Below are 23,726 nucleotides of genomic sequence, written 5' to 3' on the forward strand. Positions count from 1 at the left end.
AGCTATGGTTGTTGTTGTTGTTAGGGAAGCTGTGGTTGTTGTAGTTAGAGCAGCTGTAGTTGTTGTTGTAGCAATTGTAGTTGCAGCAGCTGTCGTTGCAGCAATTGTAGTTGCAGGAACTGGCCCCGCTGTAAAAACATTTTTTAAGGAATAGGTTAAAAACTAAAAAAGTACTTGTGCCTGAACTAAAAGAATTTCTTTTATCCTTGTTTGCTGTCAAACTGTCATCACTGAGCACCAGTATGATAGACTTATATGGCTAAACAGCTTACTTACATACTAATGAAACTGAAGAGGCACCAAAGGTCACATTGAAGGTGTTGGAATCATTTGCAGCATCAACTAAGGTTTGAGCAACATCAGTATTCATTGGGAGTGCTGCAACAGGGACAGACCGATTGAACACAACTGAAAACTCTACTTCAGTTCCTTCCGCGCGTGTTTGTTGAGCTGGAGCAGCCCTGTATCATAAAACAAAATAGGACAAATGTCAAATAATGATATGAGACCATTCTATCTACGTGGCATTTGTAATGTAGGTGACACTATCAATATCAGAAGATACACATTTTAAGACGATAAAGATGCATACAGAGTCTAAAACCACTGTTAAAAATGTTTTTACCTGAATTGTCTCACAATGCACTGGTCAAAGTCAGAACCAAATCTTGCTCGATATATTTGATTACACTGCAGAAAGACAACAAGATTTAAAAAGCTTGATTAGCCGTCAAGCACAATATCCCTCAAATGGAATTGATCGAAATGCAGTTTTCACTGGAATACGTTTTTAATGATTGTTAAGTATCTTGTATTTAAGCTAAAAAATTGTGTCCGAGTAATTATGCTCAGTACTGAACAATGAAGGGAAAATGTTATATCTTTAACATTACTCACACGAGCTGTAGCTTTTCCTGAAAGTTCTATGAATCTAAGACTGGTGGAGTTGAGCAACTCATCGGTGAAGATTTCGTTTTGCAAGGTAGCTGATATGACAAAAGTAACAGGGTCAGTGGTTGTTGCAGCAGGTGTTGTGGTTGCTGCAGCTGTGGTTGTTACTGTTGGAGCAGCTGTAGTGGTTGTTGTCGGAGCCACTGTAGTTGTTGCTGTCGGGGCAGCAGTAGTGGTTGTTGTCGGGATAGCTGTGGTTGTTGTTGTTGGAGCAGCTGTAGTTGTTGTTGTTGGGGCAGCGGTGGTTGTTGTAGTTGGATCAGCGGTAGTTGTTGTTGTTGGAGCCGCTGTGGTTGTTGTTGTTGGGGCAGCTGTGGTTGTTGTAGTTGGAGCAGTTGTGGTTGTTGTTGTCGGGGCAGCAGTAGTGGTTGTTGTTGGAACAACTGTGGTAGTTGTAATTGGGGCAGCTGTGGTTGTTGTAGTTGGAGCAGCTGTGGTTGTTGTAGAAAGAGCAGCAGTAGTTGTTGTTGTCGGGGTAACAGTAGTGGTTGTTGTCGGGGCAGCTATAATTGTTGTTGTCCCTGCAGCTGTGGTTGTTGTTGTCAGGGTAGCTGTGGTTGTTGTTGTTGGAGCAGCTGTAGTTGATGTTGGGGTGGCAGTAGTTGTTGTTGTTGGAGCAGCTGTAGTTGTTGTTGTTGTTGGGATGGCAGTAGATATTGTAGTTGGAGAAGCTGTGGTTGTTGTTGGGGCAGCTGTGGTTGTTGTTGTCGGGGCAGCTGTAGTTGTTGCTGTTGGGGCAGCTGTGGTTGTTGTAGTTGGAGCAGCTGTGGTTATTGTTATTGGAGCAACAGTAGTGGTTGTTGTGGGAACCACTATGGTAGTTGTTTTTGGGGCAGCTGTAGTTGTTGTAGTTGGAGCAGGGGTAGTTGCTGTTGTTGGAGCAGGTGTGGTTGTTATTGTCGGGGCAGCAGTAGTGGTTGTTGTTCGAACAACTGTGGTAGTTGTAATTGGGGCAGCTGTGGTTGTTGTAGTCAGAGCAGCGGTAGTTGTAGTTATCGGAGCAACAGTAGTGGTTGTTGTGGGAACCACTGTGGTAGTTGTTTTTGGGGCAGCTGTGTTTGTTGTAGTTGGACCAGCTGTGGTTGTTGTTGTTGGGGCAGCGGTAGTGGTTGTTGTTGGAGACACTGTGGTTGTTGTCGTTGGGGCAGCTGTAGTAGTTGTAGTTGGAGCAGCTGTGGTTGTTGTTGGTGCAGCTGTGGTTTTTGTTGTTGGGGCAGCTGCGGTTGTTGAAGTTGGAGCAGCTGTGGTAGTTGTCGTTGGGGCAGCTGTGGTTTTTGTTGTTGGGGCAACTGCGGTTGTTGAAGTTGGAGCAGCTGTGGTAGTTGTCGTTGGGGCAGCTGTAGTTGTTGTTGTTGGGGCAGCAGTACTTGTTGTAGTTGGAGCAGCTGTGGTTGTTGTTGGTGCAGCTGTGGTTGTTGTTGGAGCTGCTGTCGTTGTTGTAGTTGGAGCTGCTGTGGTAGTTGTTGTAGTTGGAGCAGCTGTGGTTGTTATAGTTGGAGCAGCTGTGGTAGTTGTTGGAGCAGCTGTGGTAGTTGTTGTCAGGGCAGCTGTGGTTATTGTTGTCGGGGCAGCTGTGGTTGTTGTAGTTGGAGCAGCAGTAGTTGTTATTGTTGTTGGAGCCGCTGTGGTTGTTGTTGTTGGGGCAGCTGTGGTTGTTGTAGTTGCAGCAGGTGTGGTTGTTGTTGTTGGGGCCACTGTGGTTGTTGTAGTTGAAGCAACTGTGGTTGTTGTTGTCGGGGCAGCATTAGTGGTTGTTGTTGTTGTTGTTGGAACCACTGTGGTAGTTGTTGTTGGCGCCACTGTGGTTGTTGTTGTTTGGTCAGCTGCTGTTGTTGTAGTTGCAGCAGGTGTGGTTGTTGTTGTTGGGGCCACTGTGGTTGTTGTAGTTGGAGCAGCTGTGGTTGTTGTTCGTGCAGCTGTGGTTGTTGTTGTTGGTGCAGCTGTAGTTGTTGTAGTTGGAGCAGCTGTCGTTGTCGTTGGGACAGCTGTGGTTGTTGTTGTTGTGGCAGCTGTAGTTGTTGTAGTTGGAGCAGGGGTAGTTGCTGTTGTTGGAGCAGGTGTGGTTGTTGTTGTCGGGGCAGCAGTAGTGGTTGTTGTTTGAACAACTGTGGTAGTTGTAATTGGGGCAGCTGTGGTTGTTGTAGTTGGAGCAGCTGTGGTTGTTATAGTCAGGGCAGCGGTAGTTGTAGTTATCGGAGCAACAGTAGTGGTTGTTGTGGGAATCACTGTGGTAGTTGTTTTTGGGGCAGCTGTGTTTGTTGTAGTTGGACCAGCTGTGGTTGTTGTTGTTGGGGCAGCGGTAATGGTTGTTGTTGGAGACACTGTGGTTGTTGTCGTTGGGGCAGCGGTAGTAGTTGTAGTTGGAGCAGCTGTGGTTGTTGTTGTTGGAGCCACTCTTGTTGTTGTTGTTGTTGTTAGGGCAGCTGTGGTTGTTGTTGTTGTTGGGGCAGTTGTAGTTGTTGTTGTTGTTGTTGGGGTAGCGGTAGTGGTTGTTGTTGGAGCAGCTGTGGTTGTCATTGGGACAGCTGTGGTTGTTGTTGTTGGGGCAGCTGTAGTTGTTGTAGTTGGAGCAGGGGTAGTTGCTGTTGTTGGAGCAGGTGTGGTTGTTGTTGTCGGGGCAGCAGTAGTGGTTGTTGTTCGAACAACTGTGGTAGTTGTAATTGGGGCAGCTGTGTTCGTTGTAGTTGGAGCAGCTGTGGTTGTTGTTGTTGGGGCAGCTGTGGTTGTTGTAGTTGGAGCTGCTGTTGTTGTTGTTGTTGTTGGAGCTGCTGTAGTTGTTGATGTTGGAGCCACTGTAGTTGTTGTAGTTGGAGCAGCTGTGGTTGTTGTTGTTGGGGCAGCGGTAGAGGTTGTTGTTGGAGCCACTGTGGTTGTTGTAGTTGGAGCAGCTGTGGTTGTTGTTCGTGCAGCCGTGGTTGTTGTTGTTGGAGCAGCAGTAGTTGTTGTTGTTGGAGCCGCTGTGGTTGTTGTTGTTGGGGCAGCTGTGGTTGTTGTAGTTGCAGCAGGTGTGGTTGTTGTTGTTGGGGCCACTGTGGTTGTTGTAGTTGGAGCAGCTGTGGTTGTTGTTCGTGCAGCTGTGGTTGTTGTTGTTGGAACAGCTGTGGTTGTTGTTGTTGGGGCAGCTGTAGTTGTTGTAGTTGGAGCAGGGGTAGTTGCTGTTGTTGGAGCAGGTGTGGTTGTTGTTGTCGGGGCAGCAGTAGTGGTTGTTGTTCGAACAACTGTGGTAGTTGTAATTGGGGAAGCTGTGGTTGTTGTAGTTGGAGCAGCTGTGGTTGTTGCAGTCAGAGCAGCGGTAGTTGTAGTTATCGGAGCAACAGTAGTGGTTGTTGTGGGAACCACTGTGGTAGTTGTTTTTGGGGCAGCTGTGTTTGTTGTAGTTGGACCAGCTGTGGTTGTTGTTCTTGGGGCAGCGGTAGTGGTTGTTGTTGGAGCCGCTGTGGTTGTTGTAGTTGGAGCCGCTGTGGTTGTTGTTGTTGGGGCAGCTGTGGTTGTTGTAGTTGCAGCAGGTGTGGTTGTTGTTGTTGGCGCCACTGTGGTTGTTGTTGTTTGGTCAGCTGCTGTTGTTGTAGTTGCAGCAGGTGTGGTTGTTGTTGTTGGGGCCACTGTGGTTGTTGTAGTTGTAGCAGCTGTGGCTGTTGTTCGTGCAGCTGTGGTTGTTGTTGTTGGTGCAGCTGTAGTTGTTGTAGTTGGAGCAGCTGTCGTTGTCGTTGGGACAGCTGTGGTTGTTGTTGTTGGGGCAGCTGTAGTTGTTGTAGTTGGAGCAGGGGTAGTTGCTGTTGTTGGAGCAGGTGTGGTTGTTGTCGGGGCAGCAGTAGTGGTTGTAGTTTGAACAACTGTGGTAGTTGTAATTGGGGCAGCTGTGGTTGTTGTAGTTGGAGCAGCTGTGGTTGTTATAGTCAGAGCAGCGGTAGTTGTAGTTATCGGAGCAACAGTAGTGGTTGTTGTGGGAATCACTGTGGTAGTTGTTGTTGGAGCCACTGTGGTTGTTGTTGTTGGGGCAGCTGTGGTTGTTGTAGTTGGAGCAGCTGTGGTTGTTGTTGTCGGGGCAGCGGTAGTGGTTGTTGATGGTGCCACTGTGGTAGCTGTAGTTGGAGCAGCTGTAGTTGTAGTTGGAGCAGCTGTGGTTGTTGTTGTCGGGGTAGCGGTAGTGGTTGTTGATGGTGCCACTGTGGTAGCTGTAGTTGGAGCAGCTGTAGTTGTAGTTTGAGCAGCGGTAATCGTTGTTGTTGGGGCAGCTGTGCTTGTTGTAGTTGGAGCAGCTGTTGTTGTAGTTGGGGCAGCTGTGGTAGTAGTTGTAGGGGAAGCTGTGGTAGCAGGAGTTGTAGCAGCTGGCGTTGTAGTTGAAGCAGCGGTAGGTGTTGTTGTTGGAGCCACTGTGGTTGTCGTTGTTGGGGCAGCTGTGCTTGTTGTAGTTGGAGCAGCTGTGGTGGTATATGGGGCAGCTGTGGTAGTTGTTGTTGGAGCCACTGTGGTTGTTGTTGTTGGGCGAGCTGTGGTTGTTGTAGTTGGAGCAGCTGTGGTAGTTTTTGTCGGAGCCACTGTGGTTGTTGTTGTTGGGGCAGCTGTGGTTGTTGTAGTTGGAGCCGCTGTTGTTGTTGTTGGAGCTGCTGTGGTTGTTGCTGTTGGAGCCACCGTAGTTGTTGTAGGTGGAGCAGCTGTGGTTGTTGTTGTTGTTAGGGCAGCTGTGGTTGTTGTTGTTGGGGCAGTTGTAGTTGTTGTTGTTGTTGGGGTAGCGGTAGTGGTTGTTGTTGGAGCAGCTGTGGTCGTTGTAATTGGAGCAGCTGTGCTAGTTGTTGTTGGAGCTGCTGTGGTTGTTGTTGTTGGAGGAGCTGTAGTTGTTTTAGTTGGAGCAGCCGTGATTGTTGTTGTTGGAGCCGCTGTGGTTGTTGTTGTTGGAGCAGCTGTGGTTGTTGTTGTTCGAGCCACTCTTGTTGTTGTTGTTGTTGTTAGGGCAGCTGTGGTTGTTGTTGTTGTTGGGGCAGTTGTAGTTGTTGTTGGGGTAGCGGTAGTGGTTGTTGTTGGAGCAGCTGTGTTCGTTGTAGTTGGAGCAGCTGTGGTTGTTGTTGTTGGGGCAGCTGTGGTTGTTGTAGTTGGAGCCGCTGTTGTTGTTGTTGTTGGAGCTGCTGTGGTTGTTGTTGCTGGGGCAGCTGCGGTTGTTGTTGTTGTTGGGGCAGTTGTAGTTGTTGTTGTTTCTGTTGTTGTTGTTGGGGTGGCGGTAGTGGTTGTTGTTGGAGCAGCTGTGGTTGTTATTATTGGAGCAGCTGTGCTAGTTGTTGTTGGAGCTGCTGTGGTTGTTGTTGTTGGAGCAGCTGTAGTTCTTTTTGTTGGAGCAGCCGTGATTGTTGTTGTTGGTGCCGCTGTGGTTGTTGTTGTTGGAGCAGCTGTGGTTGTTGTTGTTGGAGCCACTCTTGTTGTTGTTGTTGTTGTTGTTAGGGCAGCTGTGGTTGCTGGGGCAGTTGTAGTTGTTGTTGGGGTAGCGGTAGTGGTTGTTGTTGGAGCAGCTGTGTTCGTTGTAGTTGGAGCAGCTGTAGTTGTTGTTGGGGTAGCGGTAGTGGTTGTTGTTGGAGCAGCTGTGTTCGTTGTAGTTGGAGCAGCTGTGGTTGTTGTTGTTGGGGCAGCTGTGGTTGTTGTAGTTGGAGCCGCTGTTGTTGTTGTTGTTGGAGCTGCTGTGGTTGTTGATGTTGGAGCCACTGTAGTTGTTGTAGTTGGAGCATTAGTGGTTGTTGTTGTTGGGGCAGCATTAGTGGTTGTTGTTGTTGTTGGGACCACTGTGGTAGTTGTTGTTGGCGCCACTGTGGTTGTTGTTGTTTGGTCAGCTGCTGTTGTTGTAGTTGCAGCAGGTGTGGTTGTTGTTGTTGGGGCCACTGTGGTTGTTGTAGTTGGAGCAGCTGTGGTTGTTGTTCGTGCAGCTGTGGTTGTTGTTGTTGGAACAGCTGTGGTTGTTGTTGTTGGGGCAGCTGCTGTTGTTGTAGTTGCAGCAGGTGTGGTTGTTGTTGTTGGGGCCACTGTGGTTGTTGTAGTTGGAGCAGCTGTGGTTGTTGTTCGTGCAGCCGTGGTTGTTGTTGTTGGAGCAGCAGTAGTTGTTGTTGTTGTTGGAGCCGCTGTGGTTGTTGTTGTTGGGGCAGCTGTGGTTGTTGTAGTTGCAGCAGGTGTGGTTGTTGTTGTTGGGGCCACTGTGGTTGTTGTTGTTGGGGCAGCTGCGGTTGTGGAAGTTGGAGCATCTGTGGTAGTTGTCGTTGGGGCAGCTGTGGTTTTTGTTGTTGGGGCAACTGCGGTTGTTGAAGTTGGAGCAGCTGTGGTAGTTGTCGTTGGGGCAGCTGTAGTTGTTGTTGTTGGGGCAGCAGTACTTGTTGTAGTTGGAGCAGCTGTGGTTGTTGTTGGTGCAGCTGTGGTTGTTGTTGGAGCTGCTGTCGTTGTTGTAGTTGGAGCAGCTGTGGTAGTTGTTGTAGTTGTAGCAGCTGTGGTTGTTACAGTTGGAGCAGCTGTGGTTGTTGTTGGTGCAGCTGTGGTTTTTGTTGTCGGGGCAGCTGCGGTTGTTGAAGTTGGAGCAGCTGTGGTAGTTGTCGTTGGGGCAGCTGTAGTTGTTGTAGGGGCAGCTGTAGTTGTTGTTGTTGGGGCAGCAGTACTTGTTGTAGTTGGAGCAGCTGTGGTTGTTGTTGGTGCAGCTGTGGTTGTTGTTGGTGCAGCTGTAGTTGTTGTAGTTGGAGCAGCTGTGGTTGTCTTTGGGACAGCTGTAGTTGTTGTTGTTAGGGCAGCTGTAGTTGTTGGAGCAGCTGTGGTTGTTGTCGGAGCAGCTGTGGCTGTTGTTTGGGCAGCTGTGGTTGTTGTTTGGGCAGCTATGGTTGTGGTTGTTAGGGAAGCTGTGGTTGTTGTTGTCAGAGCAGCTGTAGTTGTTGTTGTAGCAACTGTAGTTGCAGCAGTTGTCGTTGCAGCTATTGTAGTTGCAGGAACTTGACCCGCTGTAAAAACATGTTTTAAGTAATAGGTTAAAAACTAAAAAAGTACTTGCACCTGATCCAAAGGCATTTCTTTGTCCTTGTTTGCTATCAGACTGACATCACTGAGCACCAGTATAACAGACGTATATGGCTAAACAGTTTACTCACATACTAATGCAACTGACGAGGCACCAAAGGTCACATTGAAGGTGTTGGAATCATTTGCAGCATCAACTAAGGTTTGAACAACAGCAGTATTCATTGGGAGTTCTGCTACAGACCGATTGAACACAACTGAAAACTCTACTTCAGTTCCTTGCGCACGTGTTCGTTGAGCTGGAGCAGCCCTGTATCATAAAACAAAATAGGACAAATGTCAAATAATGATGAGACCATTCTAGCTACGTGTCATTTGTAATGTAGGTGACTGTGATGAGAATTTTGTACTTTATGTAGGAATGTAAATTTAAGTTTACACAGCCCTATTCAGAGAGACTGTTTAACGTGAACTGTGACCTGTTATATGTGACCTTGTTTTATGACTAGCTTTAGGTTGTTTTATGACCCATGTAAGGTATTGAGTAATCACTGAAGGTGAACACTTCCTTCTCTGTGAATTCTTTCTTTAAGTGCAGGAGGGCATAAATTAGTAGCTGTCAAAGTGAAAACACACCCACAAAGACAGATATAAACCAAGCTTTGCTCTTCTGATATTGAGTCTTTCCTTTGTTACTGACCTGCGTGTTGCTCTGTGAATGCTCCTCTTCGACAAGATTAAAACCTCGTTTGAACTTTGAGCTGACTCCGATCCGCTTCCTCCAGTTCTAAATCAACGCAGAATTATTTTAACAGTGACACTATCAACATCAGAAGATACACACGTTAAGACCATAAAGATGGATACCGAGTCTTAAACCACTGTTAAAAATGTTTTTACCTGAATTGTCTCACAATGCACTGGTCAAAGTCAGAACCAAATCTTGCTTCGTAAATTTGATTACACTGCAGAAAGACAACAAGATTTAAAACGCTTGATTAGCCGTCAAGCACGCAATGCTTCTAAAGGAATTTAACAAAATGAAGTTTTCACTGAAATACGTTTTGAATGATTAAGTATCTTGTATTTCAGCTCAATCTTTCTGTCCCAATAATAACGCTTGGTACTGACAAAATCAATTGAAAATGCAATAACTTTAAAATTACTTACAAGAGCTGTAGCTTTTCCTGCGAGTTCTATGAATCGAGGGCTGGTGGAGTTGAGCAAGTCATCGGTAAAGATTTCATTTTCTAAAGTTACTGATATGACATAAGTAACAGGGTCAGTGGTTGTTGCAGCAGGTGTTGTGGTTGCTGCAGCTGTGGTAGTTGTTGTTGGAACAGCTGTGGTTGTTGTTGTTGGGGGAGCTGTAGTTGTTGTTGTTGGAGCTGCTGTGGTTGTTGTTAGGGGAGCTTTGGTTGTTGTAGTTGCAGCAGCTGTGGTTGTTTGAGCAGCTGCGGTTGTTGTTGTTAAGTTAGCTGTAGTTGTTGTAGTTGTAGCAGCTGTGGTTGTTGTTGTTGAAGCAGCTGTGGTTGTAGTTGGAGCAGTTGTGGTTGTTGTTGCTGAAGCTGTAGTTGTTGTAGTTGGGGCAGCTGTGGATGTTGTTGGAGCCGCTGTGGTTGTTGTAGTTGGAGCAGCTGTAGTTGTTGTAGTTGGAGCAGCTGTGATTGTTGTTGTTGGGCCAGCTGTGGTTGTTGGGCCAGCTGTAGTTGTTGTAGTTGGAGCAGCTGTGGTAGTGGTTGTTGTTGTTGGAGCCGCTGTGGTTGTTGTTGCTGGGGCAGATGTGGTTGTTGTTGTTGTGGCAGCTGTGGTTGTTGGAGCCACTGTGGTAGTTGTTGTTGGGGCAGCTGTGGTGGTTGTTGTTGGAGCCGCTGTGGTTGTTGTAGTTGGAGCAGCTGTAGTTGTTGTAGTTGGAGCAGCTGTGATTGTTGTTGTTGGGCCAGCTGTGGTTGTTGGGCCAGCTGTAGTTGTTGTAGTTGGAGCAGCTGTGGTAGTGGTTGTTGTTGTTGGAGCCGCTGTGGTTGTTGTTGCTGGGGCAGATGTGGTTGTTGTTGTTGTGGCAGCTGTGGTTGTTGGAGCCACTGTGGTAGTTGTTGTTGGGGCAGCTGTGGTTGTTGTTGTTGGGGCAGCGGTAGAGGTTGTTCTTGGTGCCACTGTGGTTGTTGTAGTTGAAGCAGCTGTGGTAGTTGTTGTTGGAGCCACTGTGGTTGTTGTTGTTGGGGCAGCTGTGTTTGTTGTAGTTGGAGCAGCTGTGGTAGTTGTTGTTGGGGCAGCTGTGGTTGTTGTTGTTGGGGCAGCGGTAGAGGTTGTTCTTGGTGCCACTGTGGTTGTTGTTGTTGGAACCACTGTGGTAGTTGTTGTTTGGGCAGCTGTTGTTGTTGTAGTTGGAGCAGCTGTGGTTGTTGTTGTTAATGCAGCTGTAGTTGTTGGAGCCACTGTGGTAGTTGTTGTTGGGGCAGCTGTGGTTGTTGTTGTTGGGGCAGCGGTAGAGGTTGTTCTTGGTGCCACTGTGGTTGTTGTAGTTGAAGCAGCTGTGGTAGTTGTTGTTGGAGCCACTGTGGTTGTTGTTGTTGGGGCAGCTGTGTTTGTTGTAGTTGGAGCAGCTGTGGTAGTTGTTGTTGGGGCAGCTGTGGTTGTTGTTGTTGGGGCAGCGGTAGAGGTTGTTCTTGGTGCCACTGTGGTTGTTGTTGTTGGAACCACTGTGGTAGTTGTTGTTTGGGCAGCTGTTGTTGTTGTAGTTGGAGCAGATGTGGTTGTTGTTGTTTTTTTCGGGGCAGCGGTAGTGGTTGTTAATGGAGCCACTGTGGTAGCTGTAGTTGGAGCAGCTGTAGTTGTAGTTGGAGCAGCGGTAGTCATTGTTGTTGTAGCCACTGTGGTTGTCGTTGTTGGGGCAGCTGTGCTTGTTGTAGTTGGAGCAGCTGTGGTTGTAGTTGGGGAACCTGTGGTAGTTGTTGTTGGAGCCACTGTGGTTGTTGTTGTTGTTGGGCCAGCTGTGGTTGTTGTAGTTGGAGCAGCTGTGGTAGTTGTTGTCGTTGCCACTGTGGTTGTTGTTGTTGGAGCTGCTGTGGTTGTTGTTGTCAGGGCAGCTGTATTTGATGTCGGGGTAGCTGTGGTTGTTGTTGGAGCTGCTGTGGTTGTTGTTTTCAGAGCAGCTGTAGTTCTTGCATTTGGAGCAGCTGTGGTTGTTGTTGTTGGTGCTTGTGTAGTTGTTGTGGTTGGTAAAGCTGCAGTGGTTGTAGTTGGAGCAGCTGTGGTTGTTGTTGTTGTGGCAGCGGTAGTTGTTGTTGTTGGAGCCACTGTGGTTGTTGTAGTTGGAGCAGCTGTGGCAGTTGTTGTTGGAGCCACTGTGGTTGTTGTTGTTGGGGCTGCTGTGGTTGTTGTAGTTGGAGCAGCTGTGGTTGTTGTTGTCAGGGCAGCAGTAGTGGTTGTTGATGGAGCTACTGTGGTAGCTGTAGTTGGAGCAGTTGGAGTTGTTGTTGGGGCAGCTGTGGTAGTTGTTGTTGGAGCAACTGTGGTAGTTGTTGGGGCAGCTGTGGTTGTTGTTGTTGGGGCAGCTGTAGTTGTTATTGGGGCAGCTGTGGTTGTTGTTGTTGGGGCAGCTGTAGTTGTTGTCGGGGCAGTGGTAGTGGTTGTTGTTGGAGCCGCTGTGGTTGTTGTAGTTGGAGCAGCTGTAGTTGTTGTAGTTGGAGCAGCTGTGATTGTTGTTGTTGGGCCAGCTGTGGTTGTTGGGCCAGCTGTAGTTGTTGTAGTTGGAGCAGCTGTGGTAGTGGTTGTTGTTGTTGGAGCCGCTGTGGTTGTTGTTGCTGGGGCAGATGTGGTTGTTGTTGTTGTGGCAGCTGTGGTTGTTGTTGTTGGAGCCACTGTGGTAGTTGTTGTTGGAGCCACTGTGGTTGTTGTTGTTGTTGGGCCAGCTGTGGTTGTTGTTGTTGGAGCAGCTGTGGTAGTTGTTGTCGTTGCCACTGTAGTTGTTGTTGTTGGAGCTGCTGTGGTTGTTGTTGTCAGGGCAGCTGTAGTTGATGTCGGGGTAGCTGTGGTTGTTGTTGGAGCTGCTGTGGTTGTTGTTTTCAGAGCAGCTGTAGTTCTTGCAGTTGGAGCAGCTGTGGTTGTTGTTGTTGGTGCTTGTGTAGTTGTTGTGGTTGGTAAAGCTGCAGTGGTTGTAGTTGGAGCAGCTGTGGTTGTTGTTGTTGTGGCAGCGGTAGTTGTTGTTGTTGGAGCCACTGTGGTTGTTGTAGTTGGAGCAGCTGTGGCAGTTGTTGTTGGAGCCACTGTGGTTGTTGTTGTTGGGGCTGCTGTGGTTGTTGTAGTTGGAGCAGCTGTGGTTGTTGTTGTCAGGGCAGCAGTAGTAGTTGTTGATGGAGCTACTGTGGTAGCTGTAGTTGGAGCAGTTGGAGTTGTTGTTGGGGCAGCTGTGGTAGTTGTTGTTGGAGCAACTGTGGTAGTTGTTGGGGCAGCTGTGGTTGTTGTTGTTGGGGCAGCTGTAGTTGTTATTGGGGCAGCTGTGGTTGTTGTTGTTGGGGCAGCTGTAGTTGTTGTCGGGGCAGTGGTAGTGGTTGTTGTTGGAGCCGCTGTGGTTGTTGTAGTTGGAGCAGCTGTAGTTGTTGTAGTTGGAGCAGCTGTGATTGTTGTTGTTGGGCCAGCTGTGGTTGTTGGGCCAGCTGTAGTTGTTGTAGTTGGAGCAGCTGTGGTAGTGGTTGTTGTTGTTGGAGCCGCTGTGGTTGTTGTTGTTGGGGCAGATGTGGTTGTTGTTGTTGTGGCAGCTGTGGTTGTTGTTGTTGGAGCCACTGTGGTAGTTGTTGTTGGGGCAGCTGTTGTTGTTGTTGTTGGGGCAGCGGTAGTGGTTGTTGTTGGAGCCGCTGTGGTTGTTGTGGTTGGAGCAGCTGCAGTTGTTGTAGTTGGAGCAGCTGTGGTTGTCGTTGTTGAGACAGCTGTGGTTATTGTAGTTTGAGCCGCTGTGGTTGTTGTAGTTGGGGCAGCTGTTGTTGTTGTTGTTGGGGCAGCTGTAGTTGTTGTTGTTGGGGCAGCGGTAGTGGTTGTTGTTGGAGCAGCTGTGGTTATTGTAGTTGGGGCAGCTGTGGTTGTTGTTGGAGCCGCTGTTGCTGTTGCTGTTGCTGTTGTTGTTGGGGCAGCTGTGGTTGTTGGGGCAGCTGTAGTTGTTGTAGTTGGAGCAAGTGTGATTGTTGTTGTTTGGGAACCCATGGTTGTTGTTGTTGGAGCAGCTGTGGTTGTTGTTGGAGCCGCTGTGGTTATTGTTGTTGGGGCAGCTGTGGTTGTTGTTGTTGTTGGGGCAGCGGTAGTGGTTGTTGTTGGAGCCGCTGTGGTTGTTGTAGTTGGAGAAGCTGTGGTTGTTGTTGTTGGGGTCACTGTGGTTGTTGTTGTTGTAGCCGCTGTTGTTGTTGTTGTTGTTGTTGTTGGGGCAGCTGTGGTTGTTGGGGCAGCTGTAGTTGTTGTAGTTGGAGCAGCTGTGGAAGTTGTTGTTGGAGCTGCTGTGGTTGTTGATGTTGGAGGCACTGTAGTTGTAGTTGGAGCTGCTGTGGTTGTTGTTGGGGCAGCGGTAGTGGTTGTTGTTGGAGCAGTTGTGGTTGTTGTTGGGGCAGCTGTAGTTGTTGTAGTTTGGGCAGCTGTAGTTGCTGTAGTTGGAGCAGGTGTGGATGTTCTTGCAGCTGTATTATTTGTTGTTGGGGCAGCTGTGGTAGTTGAAGTTGGAGCAGCTGCAGTTGTTGTAGTCAGAGCAGCGGTAGTTGTTGTAGTCAGAGCAGCTGTGGTTGTTGTTGTCGGAGCCACTGTGGTTGTTGTTGTTCGTGCAGCTGTGGTTGTTGTTGTTGGAACAGCTGTGGTTGTTGTTGTTGGGGCAGCGGTAGTGGTTGTTGTTGGAGCCGCTGTGGTTGTTGTTGTTGGAGCCACTGTGGTAGTTGTTGATGGAGCAGCTGTGGTTGTTGTAGTTGGGGCAGCTGTTGTTGTTGTTGTTGGGGCAGCTGTAGTTGTTGTTGTTGGGGCAGCGGTAGTGGTTGTTGTTGGAGCCGCTGTGGTTGTTGTAGTTGGAGCCGCTGTGGTGGTTGTTGTTGGAGCTGCTATGGTTGTTGATGTTGGAGCCACTGTAGTTGTTGTAGTTGGAGCAGCTGTGGTTGTTGTTGTTGGGGCAGTGGTAGAGGTTGTTGGTGGAGCCACTGTGGATGTTGTAGTTGGAGCAGCTGTAGTTGTAGTTGGAGCAGCGGTAGTCATTGTTGTTGGAGCTGCTGTGGCTGTCGTTGTTGGGGCAGCTGTGCTTGTTGTAGTTGGAGCAACTGTTGTTGTAGTTGGGGCAGCTGTGGTAGTAGTTGTAGGGGTAGCTGTGGTAGCAGTAGTTGTAGCAGCTGGCGTTGTAGTTGAAGCAGCGGTAGGTGTTGTTGTTGGAGCCACTGTGGTTGTTGTTGTTGGGCGAGCTGTGGTTGTTGTTCGTGCAGTTGTGGTTGTTGTTGTTGGAACAGCTGTGGTTGTTGTTGTTGGGGACGCTGTGGTTGTTGTTGTTGGGGCAGCGGTAGTGGTTGTTGTTGGAGCCGCTGTGGTTGTTGTTGTTCGTGCAGCTGTGGTTGTTGTTGTTGGGGCAGCTGTGGTTGTTGTTGTTGGGGCAGCGGTAGTGGTTGTTGTTGGAGCCGCTGTGGTTGTTGTTGTTGGAGCCACTGTGGTAGTTGTTGATGGAGCAGCTGTGGTTGTTGTAGTTGGGGCAGCTGTTGTTGTTGTTGTTGGGGCAGCTGTAGTTGTTGTTGTTGGGGCAGCGGTAGTGGTTGTTGTTGGAGCCGCTGTGATTGTTGTAGTTGGAGCCGCTGTGGTTTTTGTTGTTGGAGCCACTGTGGATGTTGTAGTTGGAGCAGCTGTAGTTGTAGTTGGAGCAGCGGTAGTCATTGTTGTTGGAGCTGCTGTGGCTGTCGTTGTTGGGGCAGCTGTGCTTGTTGTAGTTGGAGCAACTGTTGTTGTAGTTGGGGCAGCTGTGGTAGTAGTTGTAGGGGTAGCTGTGGTAGCAGTAGTTGTTGCAGCTGGCGTTGTAGTTGAAGCAGCGGTAGGTGTTGTTGTTGGAGCCACTGTGGTTGTTGTTGTTGGGCGAGCTGTGGTTGTTGTTCGTGCAGTTGTGGTTGTTGTTGTTGGAACAGCTGTGGTTGTTGTTGTTGGGGCAGCGGTAGTGGTTGTTGTTGGAGCCGCTGTGGTTGTTGTTGTTGGAGTCACTGTGGTAGTTGTTGATGGAGCAGCTGTGGTTGTTGTAGTTGGGGCAGCTGTTGTTGTTGTTGTTGGGGCAGCTGTAGTTGTTGTTGTTGGGGCAGCGGTAGTGGTTGTTGTTGGAGCCGCTGTGATTGTTGTAGTTGGAGCCGCTGTGGTTTTTGTTGTTGGAGCTGCTGTGGTTGTTGATGTTGGAGCCACTGTAGTTGTTGTAGTTGGAGCAGCTGTGGTTGTTGTTGTTGGGGCAGCGGTAGAGGTTGTTCTTGGTGCCACTGTGGTTGTTGTAGTTGAAGCAGCTGTGGTAGTTGTTGTTGGAGCCACTGTGGTTGTTGTTGTTGGGGCAGCTGTGTTTGTTGTAGTCAGAGCAGCTGTGGTTGTTGTTGTCGGAGCCACTGTCGTTGTTATTGTTGGGGCAGCTGTGGTTGTTGTAGTTGGGGTAGCTGTAGTGGTTGTTGTTGGAGCCGCTGTGGTTGTTGTAGTTCGAGCAGCTGTGGTTGTTGTTGTTGGGGCCACTGTGGTTGTTGTTGTTGGAGCCACTGTGGTAGTTGTTGTTGGAGCTGTGGTTGTTGTAGTTGGGGCAGCTGTGGTTGTTGTTGTTGGAGCCACTGTGGTAGTTGTTGTTGGAGCAGCTGTGGTTGTTGTAGTTGGGGCAGCTGTTGTTGTTGTTGTTGGGGCAGCTGTAGTTGTTGTTGGGGCAGTGGTAGTGGTTGTTGTTGGAGCCGCTGTGGTTGTTGTAGTTGGAGCAGCTGTGCTACTTGTTGTTGGAGCTGCTGTGGTTGTTGTTGTTGGAGGTACTGTAGTTGTTGTAGTTGGAGCAGCTGTGGTTGTTGGAGATGGAGAAGCTGTGGTTGTTGTAGTTGGAGCAGCTGTGGTTGTTGTTGTTGGTGTTGGTGTAGCTGTGGTTGTTGTTGGAGCTGCTGTCGTTGTTGTAGTTGGAGCAGCTGTGGTAGTTGTTGTAGTTGGAGCAGCTGTGGTTGTTGTAGTTGGAGCAGCTGTGGTAGTTGTTGTCAGGGCAGCTGTGGTTATTGTTGTCGGGGCAGCTGTATTTGTTGTAGTTGGAGTAGCAGTAGTTGTTGTTGTTGTTGTTGTTGTTGTTGGAGCCGCTGTGGTTGTTGTTGTTGCGGCAGCTGTGATTGTTGTAGTTGCAGCAGGTGTGGTTGTTGTTGTTGGGGCCACTGTGGTTGTTGTAGTTGAAGCAAATGTGGTTGTTCTTGTCGGGGCAGCATTAGTGGTTGTTGTTGTTGTTGGAACCACTGTGGCAGTTGTTGGAGCAGCTGTAGTTGTTGTAATTGGGGAAGCAGTTGTTGCTGTCGGGGCAGAGGTAGTGATTGTTGTTGGCCCCACTGTGGTTGTTGTTGTTTGGTCAGCTGTGGTTGTTGTAGTTGGAGCAGCTGTGGTTGTTGTTCGTGCAGCTGTGGTTGTTGTTGCTGGGGCAGCTGTGGTTGTTGTTGTTGGGGCAACTGTGGTTGTTGTTGTTGGGGCAGCTGTGGTTGTTGTAGTTGGAGCAGCTGTGGTTGTTGTTGTTGGAACAGCTGTGGTTGTTGTTGTTGGGGCAGCGGTAGTGGTTGTTGTTGGAGCCGCTGTGGTTGTTGTTGTTGGAGCCACTGTGGTAGTTGTTGATGGAGCAGCTGTGGTTGTTGTAGTTGGGGCAGCTGTTGTTGTTGTTGTTGGGGCAGCTGTAGTTGTTGTTGTTGGGGCAGCGGTAGTGGTTGTTGTTGGAGCCGCTGTGGTTGTTGTAGTTGGAGCCGCTGTGGTGGTTGTTGTTGGAGCTGCTGTGGTTGTTGATGTTGGAGCCACTGTAGTTGTTGTAGTTGGAGCAGCTGTGGTTGTTGTTGTTGGGGCAGTGGTAGAGGTTGTTGTTGGAGCCACTGTGGATGTTGTAGGTGGAGCAGCTGTAGTTGTAGTTGGAGCAGCGGTAGTCATTGTTGTTGGAGCTGCTGTGGCTGTCGTTGTTGGGGCAGCTGTGCTTGTTGTAGTTGGAGCAACTGTTGTTGTAGTTGGGGCAACTGTGGTAGTAGTTGTAGGGGTAGCTGTGGTAGCAGTAGTTGTAGCAGCTGGCGTTGTAGTTGAAGCAGCGGTAGGTGTTGTTGCTGGAGCCACTGTGGTTGTTGTAGTTGGAGCAGCTGTGGTTGTTGTTCGTGCAGCTGTGGTTGTTGTTGTTGGTGCAGCTGTAGTTGTTGTAGTTGGAGCAGGGGTAGTTGCTGTTGTTGGAGTAGGTGTGGTTGTTGTTGTCGGGGCAGCAGTAGTGGTTGTTGTTTGAACATGTGTGGTAGTTGTAATTGGGGCAGCTGTGGTTGTTGTAGTTGGAGCAGCTGTGGTTGCTATAGTCAGGGCAGCGGTAGTTGTAGTTATCGGAGTAACAGTAGTGGTTGTTGTGGGAATCACTGTGGTAGTTGTTTTTGGGGTAGCTGTGTTTGTTGTAGTTGGACCAGCTGTGGTTGTTGTTGTTGGGGCAGCGGTAATGGTTGTTGTTGGAGACACTGTGGTTGTTGTCGTTGGGGCAGCGGTAGTAGTTGTAGTTGGAGCAGCTGTGGTTGTTGTTGTTGGAGCCACTCTTGTTGTTGTTGTTGTTGTTAGGGCAGCTGTGGTTGTTGTTGTTGTTGGGGCAGTTGTAGTTGTTGTTGTTGTTGTTGGGGTAGCGGTAGTGGTTGTTGTTGGAGCAGCTGTGGTTGTCGTTGGGACAGCTGTGGTTGTTGTTGTTGGGGCAGCTGTAGTTGTTGTAGTTGGAGCAGGGGTAGTTGCTGTTGTTGGAGCAGGTGTGGTTGTTGTTGTCGGGGCAGCAGTAGTGGTTGTTGTTCGAACAACTGTGGTAGTTGTAATTGGGGCAGCTGTGTTCGTTGTAGTTGGAGCAGCTGTGGTTGTTGTTGTTGGGGCAGCTGTGGTTGTTGTAGTTGGAGCTGCTGTTGTTGTTGTTGTTGTTGTTGGAGCTGCTGTGGTTGTTGATGTTGGAGCCACTGTAGTTGTTGTAGTTGGAGCAGCTGTGGTTGTTGTTGTTGGGGCAGCGGTAGAGGTTGTTGTTGGAGCCACTGTGGTTGTTGTAGTTGGAGCAGCTGTGGTAGTTGTAGTTGGAGCCACTGTGGTTGTTGTTGTTGGGGCAGCTGTGGTTGTTGTAGTTGAAGCAACTGTGGTTGTTGTTGTCGGGGCAGCATTAGTGGTTGTTGTTGTTGTTGTTGGAACCACTGTGGTAGTTGTTGTTGGCGCCACTGTGGTTGTTGTTGTTTGGTCAGCTGCTGTTGTTGTAGTTGCAGCAGGTGTGGTTGTTGTTGTTGGGGCCACTGTGGTTGTTGTAGTTGGACCAGCTGTGGTTGTTGTTCGTGCAGCTGTGGTTGTTGGAACAGCTGTGGTTGTTGTTGTTGGGGCAGCTGCTGTTGTTGTAGTTGCAGCAGGTGTGGTTGTTGTTGTTGGGGCCACTGTGGTTGTTGTAGTTGGAGCAGCTGTGGTTGTTGTTCGTGCAGCCGTGGTTGTTGTTGTTGGAGCAGCAGTAGTTGTTGTTGTTGGAGCCGCTGTGGTTGTTGTAATTGCAGCAGGTGTGGTTGTCGTTGTTGGGGCCACTGTGGTTGTTGTAGTTGGAGCAGCTGTGGTTGTTGTTCGTGCAGCTGTGGTTGTTGTTGTTGGAACAGCTGTGGTTGTTGTTGTTGGGGCAGCTGTAGTTGTTGTAGTGGGAGCAGGGGTAGTTGCTGTTGTTGGAGCAGGTGTGGTTGTTGTTGTCGGGGCAGCAGTAGTGGTTGTTGTTCGAACAACTGTGGTAGTTGTAATTGGGGCAGCTGTGGTTGTTGTAGTTGGAGCAGCTGTGGTTGTTGCAGTCAGAGCAGCGGTAGTTGTAGTTATCGGAGCAACAGTAGTGGTTGTTGTGGGAACCACTGTGGTAGTTGTTTTTGGGGCAGCTGTGTTTGTTGTAGTTGGACCAGCTGTCGTTGTTGTTCTTGGGGCAGCGGTAGTGGTTGTTGTTGGAGCCGCTGTGGTTGTTGTAGTTGGAGCCGCTGTGGTTGTTGTTGTTGGGGCAGCTGTGGTTGTTGTAGTTGCAGCAGGTGTGGTTGTTGTTGTTGGCGCCACTGTGGTTGTTGTTGTTTGGTCAGCTGCTGTTGTTGTAGTTGCAGCAGGTGTGGTTGTTGTTGTTGGGGCCACTGTGGTTGTTGTAGTTGTAGCAACTGTGGTTGTTGTTGTCGGGGCAGCATTAGTGGTTGTTGTTGTTGTTGTTGTTGGAACCACTGTGGTAGTTGTTGTTGGCGCCACTGTGGTTGTTGTTGTTTGGTCAGCTGCTGTTGTTGTAGTTGCAGCAGGTGTGGTTGTTGTTGTTGGGGCCACTGTGGTTGTTGTAGTTGGACCAGCTGTGGTTGTTGTTCGTGCAGCTGTGGTTGTTGTTGTTGGAACAGCTGTGGTTGTTGTTGTTGGGGCAGCTGTAGTTGTTGTTGTTGGGGCAGCGGTAGTGGTTGTTGTTGGAGCCGCTGTGGTTGTTGTAGTTGGAGCCGCTGTGGTGGTTGTTGTTGGAGCTGCTGTGGTTGTTGATGTTGGAGCCACTGTAGTTGTTGTAGTTGGAGCAGCTGTGGTTGTTGTTGTTGGGGCAGTGGTAGAGGTTGTTGTTGGAGCCACTGTGGATGTTGTAGTTGGAGCAGCTGTAGTTGTAGTTGGAGCAGCGGTAGTCATTGTTGTTGGAGCTGCTGTGGCTGTCGTTGTTGGGGCAGCTGTGCTTGTTGTAGTTGGAGCAACTGTTGTTGTAGTTGGGGCAACTGTGGTAGTAGTTGTAGGGGTAGCTGTGGTAGCAGTAGTTGTAGCAGCTGGCGTTGTAGTTGAAGCAGCGGTAGGTGTTGTTGCTGGAGCCACTGTGGTTGTTGTAGTTGGAGCAGCTGTGGTTGTTGTTCGTGCAGCTGTGGTTGTTGTTGTTGGTGCAGCTGTAGTTGTTGTAGTTGGAGCAGCTGTCGTTGTCGTTGGGACAGCTGTGGTTGTTGTTGTCGGGGCAGCAGTAGTGGTTGTTGTTTGAACAACTGTGGTAGTTGTAATTGGGGCAGCTGTGGTTGTTGTAGTTGGAGCAGCTGTGGTTGCTATAGTCAGGGCAGCGGTAGTTGTAGTTATCGGAGCAACAGTAGTGGTTGTTGTGGGAATCACTGTGGTAGTTGTTTTTGGGGCAGCTGTGTTTGTTGTAGTTGGACCAGCTGTGGTTGTTGTTGTTGGGGCAGCGGTAATGGTTGTTGTTGGAGACACTGTGGTTGTTGTCGTTGGGGCAGCGGTAGTAGTTGTAGTTGGAGCAGCTGTGGTTGTTGTTGTTGGAGCCACTCTTGTTGTTGTTGTTGTTGTTAGGGCAGCTGTGGTTGTTGTTGTTGTTGTTGTTGTTGGGGCAGTTGTAGTTGTTGTTGTTGTTGTTGGGGTAGCGGTAGTGGTTGTTGTTGGAGCAGCTGTGGTTGTCGTTGGGACAGCTGTGGTTGTTGTTGTTGGGGCAGCTGTAGTTGTTGTAGTTGGAGCAGGGGTAGTTGCTGTTGTTGGAGCAGGTGTGGTTGTTGTTGTCGGGGCAGCAGTAGTGGTTGTTGTTCGAACAACTGTGGTAGTTGTAATTGGGGCAGCTGTGTTCGTTGTAGTTGGAGCAGCTGTGGTTGTTGTTGTTGGGGCAGCTGTGGTTGTTGTAGTTGGAGCTGCTGTTGTTGTTGTTGTTGTTGGAGCTGCTGTGGTTGTTGATGTTGGAGCCACTGTAGTTGTTGTAGTTGGAGCAGCTGTGGTTGTTGTTGTTGGGGCAGCGGTAGAGGTTGTTGTTGGAGCCACTGTGGTTGTTGTAGTTGGAGCAGCTGTGGTAGATGTAGTTGGAGCCACTGTGGTTGTTGTTGTTGGGGCAGCTGTGGTTGTTGTAGTTGAAGCAACTGTGGTTGTTGTTGTCGGGGCAGCATTAGTGGTTGTTGTTGTTGTTGTTGGAACCACTGTGGTAGTTGTTGTTGGCGCCACTGTGGTTGTTGTTGTTTGGTCAGCTGCTGTTGTTGTAGTTGCAGCAGGTGTGGTTGTTGTTGTTGGGGCCACTGTGGTTGTTGTAGTTGGACCAGCTGTGGTTGTTGTTCGTGCAGCCGTGGTTGTTGTTGTTGGAGCAGCAGTAGTTGTTGTTGTTGGAGCCGCTGTGGTTGTTGTTGTTGGGGCAGCTGTGGTTGTTGTAGTTGCAGCAGGTGTGGTTGTTGTTGTTGGGGCCACTGTGGTTGTTGTAGTTGGAGCAGCTGTGGTTGTTGTTCGTGCAGCTGTGGTTGTTGTTGTTGGAACAGCTGTGGTTGTTGTTGTAGGGGCAGCTGTAGTTGTTGTAGTTGGAGCAGGGGTAGTTGCTGTTGTTGGAGCAGGTGTGGTTGTTGTTGTCGGGGCAGCAGTAGTGGTTGTTGTTCGAACAACTGTGGTAGTTGTAATTGGGGCAGCTGTGGTTGTTGTAGTTGGAGCAGCTGTGGTTGTTGCAGTCAGAGCAGCGGTAGTTGTAGTTATCGGAGCAACAGTAGTGGTTGTTGTGGGAACCACTGTGGTAGTTGTTTTTGGGGCAGCTGTGTTTGTTGTAGTTGGACCAGCTGTCGTTGTTGTTCTTGGGGCAGCGGTAGTGGTTGTTGTTGGAGCCGCTGTGGTTGTTGTAGTTGGAGCCACTGTGGTTGTTGTTGTTGGGGCAGCTGTGGTTGTTGTAGTTGCAGCAGGTGTGGTTGTTGTTGTTGGCGCCACTGTGGTTGTTGTTGTTTGGTCAGCTGCTGTTGTTGTAGTTGCAGCAGGTGTGGTTGTTGTTGTTGGGGCCACTGTGGTTGTTGTAGTTGTAGCAGCTGTGGCTGTTGTTCGTGCAGCTGTGGTTGTTGTTGTTGGTGCAGCTGTAGTTGTTGTAGTTGGAGCAGCTGTCGTTGTCGTTGGGACAGCTGTGGTTGTTGTTGTTGGGGCAGCTGTAGTTGTTGTAGTTGGAGCAGGGGTAGTTGCTGTTGTTGGAGCAGGTGTGGTTGTTGTTGTCGGGGCAGCAGTAGTGGTTGTTGTTTGAACAACTGTGGTAGTTGTAATTGGGGCAGCTGTGGTTGTTGTAGTTGGATCAGCTGTGGTTGTTTTAGTCAGAGCAGCGGTAGTTGTAGTTATCGGAGCAACAGTAGTGGTTGTTGTGGGAATCACTGTGGTAGTTGTTGTTGGAGCCACTGTGGTTGTTGTTGTTGGGGCAGCTGTGGTTGTTGTAGTTGGAGCAGCTGTGGTTGTTCTTGTCGGGCCACCAGTAGTGGTTGTTGTTGGAACCACTGTGGTAGTTGTTGTTGGGGCAGCTGTGGTTGTTGTAGTTGGAGCAGCTGTGGTTGTTGTTGTCGGGGCAGCGGTAGTGGTTGTTGATGGTGCAACTGTGGTAGCTGTAGTTGGAGCAGCTGTGGTTGTTGTTGTCGGGGTAGCGGTAGTGGTTGTTGATGGTGCCACTGTGGTAGCTGTAGTTGGAGCAGCTGTAGTTGTAGTTGGAGCAGCGGTAATCGTTGTTGTTGGAGCTGCTGTGGTTGTTGTTGGGGCAGCTGTGCTTGTTGTAGTTGGAGCAGCTGTTGTTGTAGTTGGGGCAGCTGTGGTAGTAGTTGTAGGGGAAGCTGTGGTAGCAGTAGTTGTAGCAGCTGGCGTTGTAGTTGAAGCAGCGGTAGGTGTTGTTGTTGGAGCCACTCTGGTTGTCGTTGTTGGGGCAGCTGTGCTTGTTGTAGTTGGAGCAGCTGTGGTGGTAGTTGGGGCAGCTGTGGTAGTTATTGTTGGAGCCACTGTGGTTGTTGTTGTTGGGGCAGCTGTGGTTGTTGTAGTTGGAGCCGCTGTTGTTGTTGTTGGAGCTGCTGTGGTTGTTGCTGTTGGGGCCACCGTAGTTGTTGTAGGTGGAGCAGCTGTGGTTGTTGTTGTTGTTGTTAGGGCAGCTGTGGTTGTTGTTGTTGGGGCAGTTGTAGTTGTTGTTGTTGTTGGGGTAGCGGTAGTGGTTGTTGTTGGAGCAGCTGTGGTCGTTGTAATTGGAGCAGCTGTGCTAGTTGTTGTTGGAGCTGCTGTGGTTGTTGTTGTTGGAGCAGCTGTAGTTGTTTTAGTTGGAGCAGCCGTGATTGTTGTTGTTGGAGCCACTGTGGTTGTTGTTGTTGGAGCAGCTGTGGTTGTTGTTGTTCGAGCCACTCTTGTTGTTGTTGTTGTTGTTGTTGTTAGGGCAGCTGTGGTTGTTGTTGTTGTTGGGGCAGTTGTAGTTGTTGTTGGGGTAGCGGTAGTGGTTGTTGTTGGAGCAGCTGTGTTCGTTGTAGTTGGAGCAGCTGTGGTTGTTGTTGTTGGGGCAGCTGTGGTTGTTGTAGTTGGAGCCGCTGTTGTTGTTGTTGTTGGAGCTGCTGTGGTTGTTGTTGCTGGGGCAGCTGCGGTTGTTGTTGTTGTTGGGGCAGTTGTAGTTGTTGTTGTTTCTGTTGTTGTTGTTGTTGGGGTGGCGGTAGTGGTTGTTGTTGGAGCAGCTGTGGTTGTTATAATTGGAGCAGCTGTGCTAGTTGTTGTTGGAGCTGCTGTGGTTGTTGTTGTTGGAGCAGCTGTAGTTCTTTTTGTTGGAGCAGCCGTGATTGTTGTTGTTGGTGCCGCTGTGGTTGTTGTTGTTGGAGCAGCTGTGGTTGTTGTTGTTGGAGCCACTCTTGTTGTTGTTGTTGTTGTTAGGGCAGCTG

At 49.3% G+C, this 23,726-nt stretch overlaps 1 pseudogene across 1 annotated transcript in view; it reads right to left on the reverse strand.

Annotated features, from left to right (window-relative positions):
• Positions 1–23,726, reverse strand: part of LOC311251272 — a 172,601-nt pseudogene that overhangs the window by 144,760 nt on the left and 4,115 nt on the right. The window contains exon 3 of the transcript in view: positions 15,628–15,743. The product of the transcript in view is annotated as an uncharacterized misc_RNA (transcript). The remainder of the gene's footprint in view (positions 1–15,627; positions 15,744–23,726) is intronic.

Source organism: Pagrus pagrus (assembly GCF_965226575.1).
Source record: "Pagrus pagrus genome assembly, chromosome: 22".
NCBI classification, from domain to species: domain Eukaryota; kingdom Metazoa; phylum Chordata; class Actinopteri; order Spariformes; family Sparidae; genus Pagrus; species Pagrus pagrus.